Source organism: Melanerpes formicivorus, unplaced genomic scaffold (genome assembly GCF_026170545.1).
Source record: "Melanerpes formicivorus ecotype bairdi unplaced genomic scaffold, bMelFor1.0.p_v2 SCAF_4, whole genome shotgun sequence".
Taxonomy (NCBI): domain Eukaryota; kingdom Metazoa; phylum Chordata; class Aves; order Piciformes; family Picidae; genus Melanerpes; species Melanerpes formicivorus.
In genome coordinates, this window is record NW_027142356.1 from 31,286,388 (window position 1) to 31,302,134 (window position 15,747).

The following is a 15,747-nucleotide window of genomic DNA, read 5'->3' on the forward strand; positions in this document are numbered from 1 at the left end:
TTGATTCTATGGGGAGCCTGTTAGAGTCTCCAAGAGCTCTTTTAGTCAAAAAGTTTCTTCTGACATCCAAACTTCCCAGTTGTATCCTGATGCCATTTCCTCTAGTCCTATCACTTGCTACTACAGAGAAGTGACTGACCCACACCTCACTCCATTCTCCTTTCATGTAGCTGTAGAGAGTCAGGAGGTCTCTTCTCCACATCATTTTCTCCAGACTAAACCACCCCAGTTCCCTCACCCACTCCTCACCAGACCTATTTTCCAGGCCCTTCACCAGGTTTGTTACCCTTCTGTGGACATACTGCAGCACCTTAATGTCCTTCTTGGAGTGAGGGCCCCAAAAGTGAACCCAGGACTCAAGGTGTGGCCTCAAGAGTGCCCAGTAGAGGAGCACAATCACTTCCCTGGTCCTTCTGACCACACTACCACCAGGCCAGAATATTCTTGGCCTGCCTGGACACCTCTGCACGCTGCTGGCTCATGTTCAGCTGTCTGTCAACCAGCACCCCCAGGTCCTTTTCTGCTAGGCAACTTTCTTGCCACTCTGCCCCAAGCCTAGACCATTATGACACAACACAAATTGTAAAATGAAGACTAATGTTTTCTGGTGTTGTCGTGCAAAAAATTGCCAATGTCTCCTGATATTTCCCCAAGGAAAGAGGAAAAAAAACCAACAAAAATAAATAATTTCATTGGTTATGGATAAAAAGGTTTCTTATTATGAAATGAGAGTTTCTACAGTCTACTTCCTGCATGATGGATGAATTATTAAATGCGTTCTTAAAAGGCTATCATGAGATGGAATGTGCTTATACAATACCTGTTGATATCAGCTAAAAGTGGCATTTTCTCTTGGAGAAATATTTGGCTAACATTACATAAAATCAAATGAACTTTAAAAAGCATTAACAAAAAGACAGACAGTTTACTACCTTCAGAAATCTATTTTTAAATGTCTAGACTTGATATGCTAAAATTATCTGAGGCCTTAAAAATCTATGAAATTGCTGCACTGAAAATCTGCTTGCTTTTTTTTTTTTTTCTCTGCAGGTTCACAACTTGTTTCATTAATTATTTATAGCTAAGTTGTGTAAATTTTAATCAGTCAATCAACTGAATGCAAATAATTAGAAGCAGATTACAGGGCAAAAAATAAAGAAAAGAAATCAACACAAATTAATAAACTGGCACAGATCTCCTGTTATTTACCATGCTCTTAATCTTCTCTTTGAACTTCATTATAAAGTTTGTTCATATTAATAACCACGGAATAGAATAGAATAGAATTAACCAGGTTGGAAATTACCTCCGAGATCATCAAGTCCAACCTATCATCCAACACTATCTAATCAACTAAACCATGGCACCAAGCACCCCATCCAGTCTCTTCTTAAACACCTCCAGTGATGGTGACTCCACCACCTCCCTGGGCAGCCCATCACAGAATGGTAGAGCTTGGAAGGCACCCCCCTGTCAAAATAGGATCACCTTCAAGAAGTCAGACAAGAATGCATCCAGATGGGCTGTTAAAGTCTCCAGAGAAGGAGACTCCACAACCTCTCTGGGTAGCCTGATCCAGGGCTCCAGCACCCTTGCAGTAAAAGAGTTTCTCCTAACGTTGATGTGGAACTTCTTGTGTTCCAGTTTGTATCCATCAGCCCTTGTCCTATCACAGGACTTCAGTGAAAACAGTCTGGTCTCTTCTTCTTGACACCCACTCCTCAGATATTTATAAACATCAATAAGTTCCACCCCTCCCAGCCTTCTCTTCTCTAGACCACAGTATCACAATATCACAGTACCACAGTATCACAGTATCACAGTATAACTTAGGTTGGAAAGGACCTCGAGGATCATCAAGTCTGGTCTCAGTCTTTTCTCATCAGTCCCTTAATCATCCTTGTAGCCTCCATTGGACTCTTTCTAGTAATCTCTGTTCCCTTTGATCTGTGGAGCCCAGGACTGGACACTACTCCAGATATGGTCTCACCAGGGCAGAATGAAGATGTCCTGGCCACACTCTTAATGTACCACAGGATACCATTGGCCTTCTTGGCCACAAGGGCACATTGCTGTCCCATGGATTATTTATTGCTCACCAGGACTCCAAAGCCCTTCTCCGAAGAGCTGCTTTCCAGCAGGTAATGTTTGTCCAAAGCACACTCTTCTCTGGATTCAGCAACCTAACCCTCATTGTTGAAACTATTCAGGTCACGTTTGGTAATCCAAAAACCTGAGTGTCATAACATTCTCTAAGCTGTTGCAAAATGAGTATCACATTTTTCAAAGATCAGTTCAGCTACTGCCATCTTTCAGTGATGACAAAAGTTCAGCTGAAGGTACCTGAAAAGAAAATGACTAGTTGTACTCTGCTGTGAGAGCAGTAGTGATAAATGAAATAAGATCTGACAGTTTAAATTTAATCAGTATGTCACTGTTTTGTCTTAATAGAGGAAAATCATTCGCTGTTGAGTGTTTAATTTACTATCAGCAGTAACAGAGGGATAATGAAAGTAGAATTCCATCACTAGTTTGGTGCAGAGGGTTTGGCAATTAGGGCTGCAAATAACAATTCAAATTAGATTTGAGTGGTGGTAAAGCCTTGCTAATTTTGATGAGTACAAGCATAGAGAACACTGTAGCCTCATAGAAGGGATTCAGGACTAAGTGTATATCATAATACATTTTGTTTATTACTGTGTATCTTTCTGTTATCTATGCCTGTGCTTGTCATGTACATAATATATCAACTATAAAATCACAGCAATCACAGAATCCTAGACTCACAGAATCCTAGGATTCTCTTGGTTGGGAAAGACAAAATCATTGAGCTCAACCACCAATGCAATGCCACCATGACCACTAATCCAAGTGCCACATCCACAGGTTTCTTGAATACCTCCAAGAACAGTGATTCATAGTTTCATAGTTTCATTCAGGGTTGGAAGGGACCACAAGGATCATCTAGTTCCAACCCCCCTGCCATGGGCAGGGACACCCCACACTAGATCAGGCTGGACAGAGCTTCATCCAGCCTGGGCTTAAACACCTCCAGGGACGGGGCCTCAACCACCTCCCTTGACAACACATTCCAGGGTTTCACCACTCTCATGGTGAAGAACCTCCTCCTCACATCTAGCCTGAATCTCCCCACCTCCAGCTTCATTCCATTCCCTCTAGTCCTGTCACTACCTGAGATCCTGAGAAGTCCTTCCCCAGCCTTCCTGTAGGCCCCCTTCAGACACTGGAAGGCCACAATGAGGTCTCCTTGGAGCCTTCTCTTCTGCAGACTGAACAGCCCCCAACTCCTTCAGTCTGTCCTCATAAAAGAGGTGCTCCAGCCCTCTGATCATCCTTGTGGCCCTTCTCTGGACACGTTTCAGCACCTCCACATCCCTCTTGTAATAGGGGCTCCAGAACTGGACACAGTACTCCAGGTGGGGTCTCACCAGGGCTGAGTAGAGGGGGAGGATCACCTCCCTCAACCTGCTAGCCACACTTCTCCTGATGCAGCCCAGGATCTGATTGGCTTTGTGGGCTGCAAGTGCACATTGAGAGCTCATGTTGAGCTTTTTGTCCACCAGCACCCCCAAGTCTCTCTCCTTAGGGCTACTTTCCAGCCAGTCACTGCCCAGCCTGGATTTGTGCCTGGGATTGCCTCCACCCAGATGCAGGACCCTGCACTTGCTCTTATTGAACTTCATGAGGTTGGCCTGTGCCCACCTCTCCAGCCTGTCAAGGTCCCTCTGGATGGCCTCCCTTCCCTCCAGCGTGTCTGCTGCACCACACAGCTTGGTGTCATCAGCAAACTTGCTGAGGGTGCACTCAATGCCACTGTCCATGTCACCCACAAAGATGTTGAACAAGACAGGTCCCAGGACTGATCCCTGAGGGACTCCACTTGTCACTGGCCTCCACTGGGACATGGAGCCATGGACAGCCACTCTTTGGGTGCGGCCATCAAGCCAGTTCCTTATCCATCTAGTGGTCCACCCATCAAACCCATGTGTCACCAGTTTGGAGACCAGGATGTGGTGCGGGACAGTGTCGAAGGCTTTGCTCGGGTCCAGGTAAATGACATCAGTTGCTCGCCCCTCATCTATTAATTTTGTCACCTGCTCATAGAAGGCCACCAGGTTGGTCAGGCAGGATTTGCCCTTGGCAAAGCCATGCTGATTGTTCCCAATCACCTCTTCACTATTCTTTTGAGCGATTCCACCACCTCCTTGGGTATCCTGGTCCAGTGTCACATCACCATCACTATAAAGACTTTTTTCCTGATATCATGCCCATATCTACTCTTTTCCAGCTTGAAGCTGGAGGCTGCAACTGTGGAAGTGTTGATAGCTAGGCTGGGTGGGGCCTTGAGCAAGCTAATCTAGTAGAAGATGTCTGCACATGACAGGGGCCCAAAGGTAGATGATTTTGAAGCTATCCAGTCCAAGTCCAACCATTCTATGATTCCTACTATTTCCTAAGTCAATAACATGAAGGTCTCTGCTGCTCCTAAGTAGCTAAATTTCTGACAAGAATTAAAATTTACAGAATCACAGAATGAGTTGAATTGAAAAGGACCTAGTTTCAATGTAGTTTAGATTCCAGGCAGCTGGAGACATCTTAAAACCTGAACCAAAGACTTACAGAAAATTTACACATTGAGATAGTTCAGAAATATCAGAAGGCATTCATTTAATGCAGCCTTTGAAAACACTCCCACCCACAATGGATGACCAGTAGCTTGACACCATCAAAACCAAATTTTGCTGAATTATTACATTATTCTTTTCCTTCAGAAAGGCAGGGATGGGAAGCTTTTCTCTCTTGCCTTTTTCTTGAGCCTCACAGTTTCATTATCAGTGAGTCCTAACTCATCATTCACTGTGAGGGGAAAAACCCCTTTGACTTCAGTGGCAGTAGGATTGGCTTTAATGATGATAAAGTGGACTCCTGGAGCCACTTCATTGTGTGTGTGACTACTTACTCCTTGTCTTCGACAGCTTACACTATTCTGCCTCAGCAGTCAGATAAAGTGGGACACTGTAAAAGCTGCAGGAGAAAGTTTATTCCTACTGAGTTCCAGACATAAGGTAAAATTTCTTACTTAGAAAAACCCAAACCAACAACAAAGCCAACAACCCCCCAGATAACCACTTTCCACTAATAGTATCCTTTTTGCTGCTTAATTACTTAGGCCATTTCCTTTTGTTCTATCACCTAATACTCTAGGAGAAGAGACCAACCTCCACCATGCTCCACCCTCTTTCGAAGGAGTTGCAGAGAGCAGTCTCTGCAGATCTCTTGCAGAGGTCTCTCCTCATCCTCCTTTTCTCCAGACTAAACAATTCCAATTCCCTAAAGCACTCCTCATTCTGTACACTAGGGTAATAAATCTCACACATTTACATCTGCATGAGTATTTCGGGAAACATTTAATAATATATTTAGTCGTATAGTTATATAATGAATAAATGTGTAATAATTATAAAGCATTACTTGTAAAGCATGTAAATGTCATATATCTATATACACACATTCATTTTTATTTTATATAGGTATAATTTTTGCTTATATTTTCTATTGATGCGTGGCAGACCCGTTTTGTTTCCCCCCCCGCTGATTTCTTCTGTACCATGAAAATACTCAAGTGATGACAAAAATCGTATCAACAATGCATTCATCATATCTATCATCATAAAGTGATGTGACCCAAGAAGATATGGATTGCTCTTGGATTGGCTGCATGCAAAAAAAAGTCCAGATTTAACCCATCATAAATATTTGCTTCTGCTACTGAGCTAGCTGAGTCTGCTTAAGATAAATAACATATGATGTTGGATAAGTTGGAATCTGTATTTATTGCAAGCAACATTTTTCATTTCAACAAAGATCTCAAAGCACTGCACAATGACATGCAGTGAAATGAAGGCATCTTGGATATGCTGTGAATCAACCCAAGAAGTCAGTGGGAGTACACATTGCCTCACAAAGATAAAACCATGATACACTCTTAGATACATAATTGTTTGCATGCTATTTCTCTTTCTGCAAAGTGAGTTCTACTGAATAAAACATCCCAAGTGTAAAATGCTTTCAGAAGGCAAGAAGCTCAAAAGGTTCTGTGCTGCATGTGAAGGAAGCCACTCTGCTTTCAAAGGGAGAAGCTATTCAAATGATTCTTCTTCTTGTACAAGAGAGAATCCTCTAAAGGAAAGGGAAATATTCTCTCCTTAGTACAGAACATAACAGCTTGGCTGACACCCTATCAGGCTGTTCTGCCACCAAGACTGACCTGGCCAGGCTGGAGAGTTGGATAGGACTGAATGTCATGAAATTCAACAAGGGCAAGTGTAGAGTCCTGCATCTGGGGAGGAATAGCCCCCTGCACCAGTGCAGGTGAGGGACTGAAAGCAGCTCCCTGGAAAAAGACCTGGGAGTCTTGGTGGACAACAGGATGATCATGACCCAGCAATGTGCCCTCTTGGCCAAGTGGGCCAAAGGCATAGTGGGGTGCATCAAAAAATTATCAGCAGGTTTTCTTCTCCCTCCACTCTGCCCTGGTGAGGCCTCATCTGGAGCCTTGTGTCTGGTTCTGGGCTCCTCAGTTCACGAAGGGCAGGGAACTGCTCGAGAAGGTACAGCAAATGGCTATGAAGAAGGTTAGGGGACCGCAACATCCCGGTTACAAAGAGAGGTACCTGGGGCTTTTTGGCCTGGAGAAGACTGAAGGACAAATTATCAATGCCTATAAATACCTCTACCACTTCTGTGGGCAGTCCCAACAATATCAGGCTGCTCAGAGCCCCATCAAACCTGAATATCTTTAGGGACAGACCTCCACCATCTACCTGGGTAACCTGTTCCAATGTTCACCACCCTCATAATAGGGAAAGGTGAAGGAGGAGACTCGAGGAGACTCGAGGGGAGGAGACTCGAGGAGAGGAGACTGGAGGGGAGGGGAGGGGAGGGGAGGGGAGGGGAGGGGAGGGGAGAGGAGAGGAGAGAAGAGAAGAGAAGAGAAGAGAAGAGAAGAGAAGAGAAGAGAAGAGAAGAGAAGAGAAGAGAAGAGAAGAGAAGAGAAGAGAAGAGAAGAGAAGAGAAGAGAAGAGAAGAGAAGAGAAGAGAAGAGAAGAGAAGAGAAGAGAAGAGAAGAGAAGAGAAGAGAAGAGAAGAGAAGAGAAGAGAAGAGAAGAGGAGAAGAGAAGAGAAGAGAAGAGAGAAGAGAGAAGAAGGAAGAAAGGGGATAAAAAAGAAAATGAAAAGAAAGCTGGAGAGTGACTTTTGACAAAGGCATGGAGTGACAGGGTGAGGGGTAATGGCTTCAAACTGAAAGAAGATGGATTTAGATGAGACATAATGAAGCAATTCTTCCCCCTGAGGATGGTGAGGGACAGGAACAGGTTGCCTAGAGAAGCCGTGGAGGTTCCAAGCATGGTAATGTTCAAAACCTAACTGGCCTTGACCAAGCTGGTCTAGTGGAAAGTGTCTCTGCCCCTGGCAGTGTGGTTATAGCTAGATGATATTTAAGGTGCCTTCCAACCCAAAACTTTCTATGAACTCCATGTTTGGAATAGACTAGTTCTCTACAATTCTGAATTCAACACCAAATCATCTGTCACATGAGTGATTTACTCTGTAAAAAATGTGTGAAGTACCTGAAATGTCACCTACATATGATTACAACTTAGTGGTACTTCTACAAAGTGATTTAACCTTCTCTTCTTTGCAGCTTCTTCTCCTGAAGTCAACCCAATGTGTCCATAACACATAGTTGCCAGTTGTCTGACAATTGTTTCCATGCAACATGAATCTTCATTTACGCATCACTTCCCACGTCAAAAAGAGAGGAACATCAATAAATCAACTCACAGCTTTGCAATAAATAAAATCACCAAAGAGGTGCCCATATTCTTGAGATTCCAGGATTTATTCTAGTTTGATAGGCACAAGGCAGTATGAAAACTCTGCATGAAAAGTCTGAATAGGCTAAAAATTAAAGCAATAGTTTTTCAATCTTATTTGTGGATAATTTATTGGTTGTTCTTCCTCTCAAGAAAAATGTTTTGATCAGGAAACAATGCTGAATAAAAATTGAAATGGAGACTTCCCAGGAGGATTTGACTTAAACTTTAATTAAGATAGCTTCAAAGAGGTAAAGAAAAATCCATAAAAATGTATTGGATCTAGAGTATATATATTTATATAAACACAAAAGCAGTGGGGAAAAAAAAAAAGGATTTAAATATGCAATTTTTCACATCTCATGCCAAAAATCTAATCAATAAGCTGCCATTTATAGTAGAGTGAGGTTGGTTTATATTTCCTAAGAATCTTAAGGGTTTTTGTATATTTGTATAAGAAAAAAGTATCTGTATTTCTTAAGAATGTTAAGATTCTGAACAGATTTCCCCTTGGTGGAGAAAGGAAATAGCCATTAACTCCCCAAAACTTCAGGGTATAACATAAATAATTTCTGATCAATTGTGTTGGATGCTGTGGTGGTTCAGGCTGGGTGCCACCCTGCTGCTGCCACATAAGATACATCTCCGGTGTCCTGAGGGTCCAGCCTGGTGAGTGGACACAGGAAGCTGCATATTGTCCTGCTCCCTACAAAAACCACCTGCAAAGTCCTGCACTTCCTCTTTCTTCCCTCACTGCTCCTATGGAGATGGTCCCTATCTGGTAATGGAGGGGGAGTCATCTCGAGGCCTCTTGGGGTCTGGCCAGGCCTAATGCCTGGAGGAGAAGGGGGAAGGGCAATCTCAGATCTGGCCAGCTGAGATTAGCCTAACAGCGGAAGGGGGGAAGAAAGAGCCCTAGGGGTTTTGGGTGTACCCTCAGGTGGGGAGATGGAAGTGTTGGGATGCTTCTGGGTATGCTTTGGGATCACCTGTTGTCACTGAGCTTGTGGTTCTCTGTAAAACATTCACTGCTTTTCCATTTCAACTTTCTACCACTTCTGCAATCCCTTTGGCTGAGTCTCCTCTTTTTCTGCCCTGGTGGGAGGCAAGGGAGGATCGGCCCTTCAACCCACCACAGATGCATCCAATTGGAGTTGTTTGGATGCGTTTTTCAGGAGGATTATCTCCATCATCTTCCCAGGAATTAATGTGACAGTAGCTGGCCTGCAGCTCCCTGGTTCTTCCTTCTTACCCTTTCTGAAGTCAGGAGTGGGATTTGCATTCTCCTAAATCCTTCTTTCTAGAGTCATATCCCTTAGCTTGCTTCCAAGCTGTTTTAGGAGCAAATCAAATTCATCTTTCCCAAAATCTGGCACTTTAGGATAGGGAGTTGAGGTTAAAAGGGAAAAGAACTGTAAACAGGAGTGAGTGGGAGCTAGATGGATTCTTGGAGGGACTAGAAATGCTAAAGTTTGGCCATCAAAGTCCTCTTACATCACCGGGCTGAGGCCACTGGCCTCGGAAATCCAGAAAGCCATGCAAGGCTGAGTATTATAACAGGCAAAAAAAAACCAGAAAAAAAGACAGGAACAAATATTATTATTTTTTGGAAAATTTATCTATGTTATTACTAATACTCAGCTTTTGCATGGAAGTGTATTCTTTCACAATTAGACTATGAACAGATAATGACTATTGGATTAGACAGTTAATATTGAGTTGCATTAACAATGATTTCTTGGCTTGATAGATGAGCTTTGTTTTCCCTTGCCCATAAACAAGATCTTGAGAAAAGCAGATAGATTAGTGGAAAATACTGCTAAACTGATCTGTATGAGGAGATATGCTTCTGTGTGAGGAACAGCTGAAAAAGAAAAGGGTGAATAAATTATTGATCATCACCTCTTTCTTGTTAGTTTGTTCTTACTTGGCTTATCCCTCTGGTTTTCATCAAAAAGGAGAATTCAGATTCACTCAGTGAGACAAAGAGGTCCTTTGGTAACTAAAAAGCTTTCATTTTTTTTCCTGCAGTGGAAAATCATAGAAACATAGAATCATAGGAGTGTTTTGGTTGGAAAAGATCTTTAAGATCATTGAGTCCAACCACTCTTAACTCTACCAAGTCTGATGTTAAACCGTGTCCCTAAGCACCACAGCTCTGCATCTTTTAAATATCTCCAGGAATGGGGATTCAACCACCTCCCTGGGGAGCCTGTTCCAGTGTTTGAGAATCCCTTCAGTCAAGGATTTTCTTCTGCTGTCCAACCTAAATTTTGCCTGGTGTAACTTGAGGCCATTTCATAGAATCATAGAATGGTCTGTGTTGAAAGGGAGCTCCAAGGGTCATCTCATCCAACAAGCTCTGCAGGGGCATCCTCAACACTCCTCTTATCAGTTTTTACTAGGGAGAAGAGACCCACACCCACCTCAACCTCCTTTTATGGCTGAGCAACATCAATTCCTTTAGCAGGTGGTACCAGATGTTTATTTTTGAGGGATTTCACTGTGAGTTTTGATAATGCAATCACTAGAGTGCATTCAGTTGATCAGATATTAGTGTCCACTTAGTGGAATAATTCCTTAGACCTCATTAATTGCATTGATTAGCTGATCATGATAGCACCTTAGATTCCATATGTAGGCATATAATTCAGTTAAAGGATGGTGAATCCACCACCTTCCTGTGTAACCTATCCCAGTGCCTGACAATATTTGTTCTGTTACATGCTATTAAACCAGAGTGAACACAAGCTCATGTGATTTAGTGTAAGGTGCAGTTAAAAAGTTTAAAGTTATGTCAACTTAATTTTTCTGTGAATTAAGAGCATGCACACAAGGTCCAACTTCAGCTTTTGAAGCTCTAACAATGGTCATATACTGTCCTTCTGTACAAAACAAATACCCCACCCAAACTACTCATAAAATAGAAACACTTCTCACTTACATAGACAAACAGTTTGTGGAACAATCTTAAAATGATTGCAAATGCCAGCTAATTAATCAATTAATTAATTATGCATTTTTTCCACATATTTCATCTATCCCCCAGTCAGTACTTTTTCCTAGACCAAGTAATCTGAGGATTGTTATAAATTCCTTTCAACTCCCCATAGCAGGATGGTGATGACAGTTACTCAGACATCGTTTGGAAGGAATTCCACTGACACTTGTGAATTTATTTCATTTCATGGCTCATCTGGGTGCTTTTGACTTTTATGCTGAGCAATGAGATAGGGAAAAAGACAGAGTCACTGCGTGGCAGACCACAATATGCAGCTGCACTGCATGAAAAGCTCAAATCCTGACATTAATTATTTTGATGAAGAAAGAAGCTTATCCTCTGACAATTACATTAATATGTAGCTTAGACACACACAAAAGAAAAAGTGAAAGAACACACACCCTCCGAAAAATTGAATGAAGTCAGCAAATGAAAATTGCCTTGCCCTTTATAAAACTGCTTTTTATAAGGACTTGAAAAATCTTCAGAATTGGGTCTCTTGCATTCCATTGTGATTTCATGATACTTGGGAGCAGGTTTTGAGATCCTTGGCCATCTTTTCAAAACAGTGGGAGCACTGAATTTGCAGTCACACATAGAATCACAAGAACTGCTCATGAGACACTTATACCAGGAGATACTCAAACATAGGTTCAGAAATGTTGTTGCTATTATTCCTCAAATAAAGTGATTCCAGTTAATAGAATAGAATAGAATAGAATAGAATAGAATAGACCAGACCAGACCAGACCAGACCAGGTTGGAAGAGACCTTCAAGATCATCATGTCCACCCTATTATCCAGCACCACCTAATCAACTAAACAATGCAACCAAGCACCCTATCAAGCCTCCCCCTAAACACCTTCAATGATGGTGACTCCAACACCTCCCCGGGCAGCCCTGTATATACTACTTCTGTAAGGACTGAATGTAGTCTATCTTGTATTTCTGTTTATTAGCTCAAAACATTTCCTAGCTTTAAGTGCCTTAGGCTCTGAAACTTCATCAGCTCCAGGAAAAAAAACCTGCAGAAATTTCCTGTTGTTATAAACATTCTCCCATGTTTGTCAGAGTTCATAAGGCTGTGATATAATAAACAAGTTTCCAGAATGGTAAAATATCTGTCATGTATGAAGGCATCACAGAATGGTTTGGATTGGAAGGAACCTTAAACTTAAAGATCATATAGTTCCAACCCTATTGCCATTGGCTGAGCTGATGTCCCTACAGCATGGAAAAATGGGAAAAGGTCATTATTGCCCTTCACTTTCTGCTCTCATAACACATGGTTCCAGATCAATAGATGATATTGGCAGCACTCTACATTTCAGAACTTTGTAATAGAACCACAGGGTTTGACCGATCTGACTAATTATTTCACTTGATCATGAATGTGAGAGAAACTATTATGGGCTGCCCAGTACAAGAAAGACAGGGAGGTATTGGAGAGAGGACAACAAAGGACCACCAAGATGCTGAGGGGATGTAATCATCCCTGTGAGAAGGAAAGGCTGATGGATGTGGGGCTGTTTAGCTTAGAAAAGAGCAGACTGAAAGGGGACCTTCTCAGTGGCCAGCAAGAGCTAAAGAGTGGAAATCATGGCTTGGGGGTGGGCTCTATTCAGTGGTGCCCAGTGATAAGGCAAGGAGTAATGCATGCAAACTAAAACACAGGACGTTTCACTTGAGCTTAAGGAGGAACTTCTTTACTCTGAGTGGGCCAGTGCACTGGACCAGGCTGCCCAGAGAAGTTATGGAGTCTCCTCCTTTGGGGAGATTCCAAACCCACCTGGATGCATGCCTGTGCAACCTGATTTAGGTGAACCTGATTTGGCAGTGGGGGTGGGAGTAGATGATCTCCAGAGGTCCCTTCAAACCCTTACATGCTGTGATTTTTATGATTATAAAATAATTTACTGGGAAAAATATCAAAAGCTTTATTGTAGCACACTTGGACTTCATGAATGGTATCCTACTCCTTTACTCCTTCATATATTTGTGAAATCTATTTGAAGTAAACAAGAAGTACACTGCTTTCACATGAGTGCAGTCAGGTGTGAAATAGAATCATGCATTTTGAAGCAAATTGCTTTCTAACAAATTTATTTCAGAACAGGCACATAATTAGAGTCACAGCTCTGCATAGCAGTCAGTCAGTGTTGTATCATTATTTGCCAGCTAGCACTTTGGAAACAAGTTGTGCCATCTCAGGAGCTGCATTCCATTTCAAAACCCTCCTTGTTGCTCACTCAAAGGCATTTGGAAATGAGACATTGTACTGACTAACGTGACATCAGGCTCTGATCAAGGAATTACATTAACAGCAGGGTTTTGATTTGGATTTATTAATTGTTTTTCCCACATAGCTTGATTAAAAGGCCAGAGTTTTAGAAACAATTGCAGTTGCATCACTGCGCATCAGATAAGATGCTCTATTTGTCTTGTTCTGGAGATTTGAACTTAGCAAGACTTCAGTGTGGTGAGGTTTTGGTTTTCCTTTTTCTTTTCTTTTTTTTTTTTCCTGAAGCTCTGTTACACAGCATATGGGATGTCTAACATCCTTTTCTATTTAAAACATGCAAGTTCTAATCAACAAGAGGGTTTAGAATGTTAAACCAGCCAGCCATAAGAAATGTGTCACACAGTTTGCTGTCATCCTAATTAATTGGATAGCATTATTTGCTGTCCCCAATGAACTCCAATGAGCTCAGTGACTGATAATAGCCTCATTCTTTTCAGGGATTTTCTTGTAATTTTTATTCACTTTGATTTAAGAGAGAATGTTTAAAGAGGGGGAAAAAAAAACCCAACTTATCACTTTCAGAGTTATTCAGAAGACCATACTTGTGTCTTATTAATATTAGTGAATATTTGGCCAGGTACTTAAGGTCATTTTAATTTTACATCTTCCAGGGTAATGTTTCATGAATAATTACAATTTCAGTAATTACCTTGCACTTTTCCAACACATTTTTTTGGACATGTTTTGTAATAGAGTTCTTGCCCTCCGGGCTGTAGAAAGACTTAATAAAATGGTCTGAACGTCATTTATAATACAGGACAAATAAACTCTAAGGGTTAACATAATACAGAGGTCTTGAAATCAATATTAAATAAAAAAAAAGTTATCAGGTTGTTCTCAGCCAGGAAAACATAATTAATTGCTTTTTGCAACTTTAATGCTCAGATTTACACGAGAACAAATAGCTTGGATGAATACAGAACTCAATGACACAGTATTGACATGATGTGGAAGACTAACACAGAAATGAGTGACACAATATTGACATAATATGGAGAACTAATCTTGCAATATTTGTCTTTCTCGTAGTGACTCTGAAGAAAATTAAAATTTGGTCAATGAAAAAATTCCTGTGGATAGTGGAGACAGTGATAGGGCTTCAATAAAGCAAACAAGTTCTGTTACTGGTCATGATCAAGATTCTTTGCTTCTGGCAAAAAATCACAGAATCAGAGAATGTAAAACATTGCACTTAAGTAAGGGATTAAATTTCTCTTTGGAACAAAAGACAGAAAATTAAATAGACTGTTCCAGGAAAAGGAAGTGTTGATGAGTGATAATATTTGCTTCAAAGTACATATGCTATTTGTTGAGGGTTGGACTTGACTAGGAGGTCTTTTCCAACCTTAGTAGTTCTGTGAGTGTGATTCCTGAATTTCTGGGTGTTTAGACTTTGTATGCTATTTTTGTCTGTATTATACTCAAAGCTGGTGATGGGTTTGGAGCAAAAGCCCTGTGAGGAGAGGCTGAGAGAGCTGGGGTTGCTTAGCCTGGAGAAGAGGAGGCTCAGGGGAGACCTTAGTGCTCTCTACAACTACCTGAAGGGAGGTTGTAGACAGGTGGGGGTTGGTCTCTCATCCCAGGCAAACAGCAGCAGAATAAGAGGACACAGTCTCAAGCTGTACCAGGGGAGGTTTAGGCTGGATGTTAGGAAGAAGTTCTTCACAGAAAGAGTGATTTGCCATTGGAATGGGCTGCCCGGGGAGGTGGTGGAGTCACCATCACTGGAGGTGTTTAGGAGAAGACTTGATGGGGCATTGGGTGCCATGGTTTATTTGATGAGATGGTGTTGGATGATGGGTTGGACACGATGATCTCTAAGGTCTCTTCCAGACTGGTTAATTCTATTCTATTCTATTCTATTCTATTCTATTCTATTCTATTCTATTCTATTCTATTCTATTCTATTCTATTCTATTCTCCATTTTCATCCCTCTCACATTAAAAGAATATCTTCTTATTAAATAACATGGCAGCTAAATTAAATTTGCAAAATCTCATGGCTTTTAACTAACTAATGTGCATTCTGTTGCAATTTTGAATGTTGAAACACAAGTAGTCTTGCCTGAACCATAAAGGTCTCAAGAAAGGGTTGAATTAATTGATAGCCTCTTTGATAATAACCTCTACATCTACAGAAGCAAATGTGAAGAGACTGAAAGAGCAAATATCTTTCTGAAGGAGGCTGCACTTAAATAGCCACACTTCATACTCTTGAAAGAATCTTTCCTCTATACAGAGTGCAGTCTCACACTTCATAGAATCATAAAATTCTAGAATCATAGAAAAAATCTGGTTGGAAAAGATCTTTAAGATTCACAAGTCCAACCAGTATCTAACTCTACCAAGTCTAGTGCTAAACCCTGTCCCTCAGCAACACATCTCTACAGCTTTGAAGCACTTCCAGGGGTGGGAATTCAACCACCTCTCTGCAAAGCCTGTAACAGTATTTGACAAAACTTTCAGTCAAGAAGTTCCTTCTACAGCTGGTGAAGGGTCTGAAGAACAGGTCTCGTGAAGAGCAGATTACTGAACTGTCATTTAG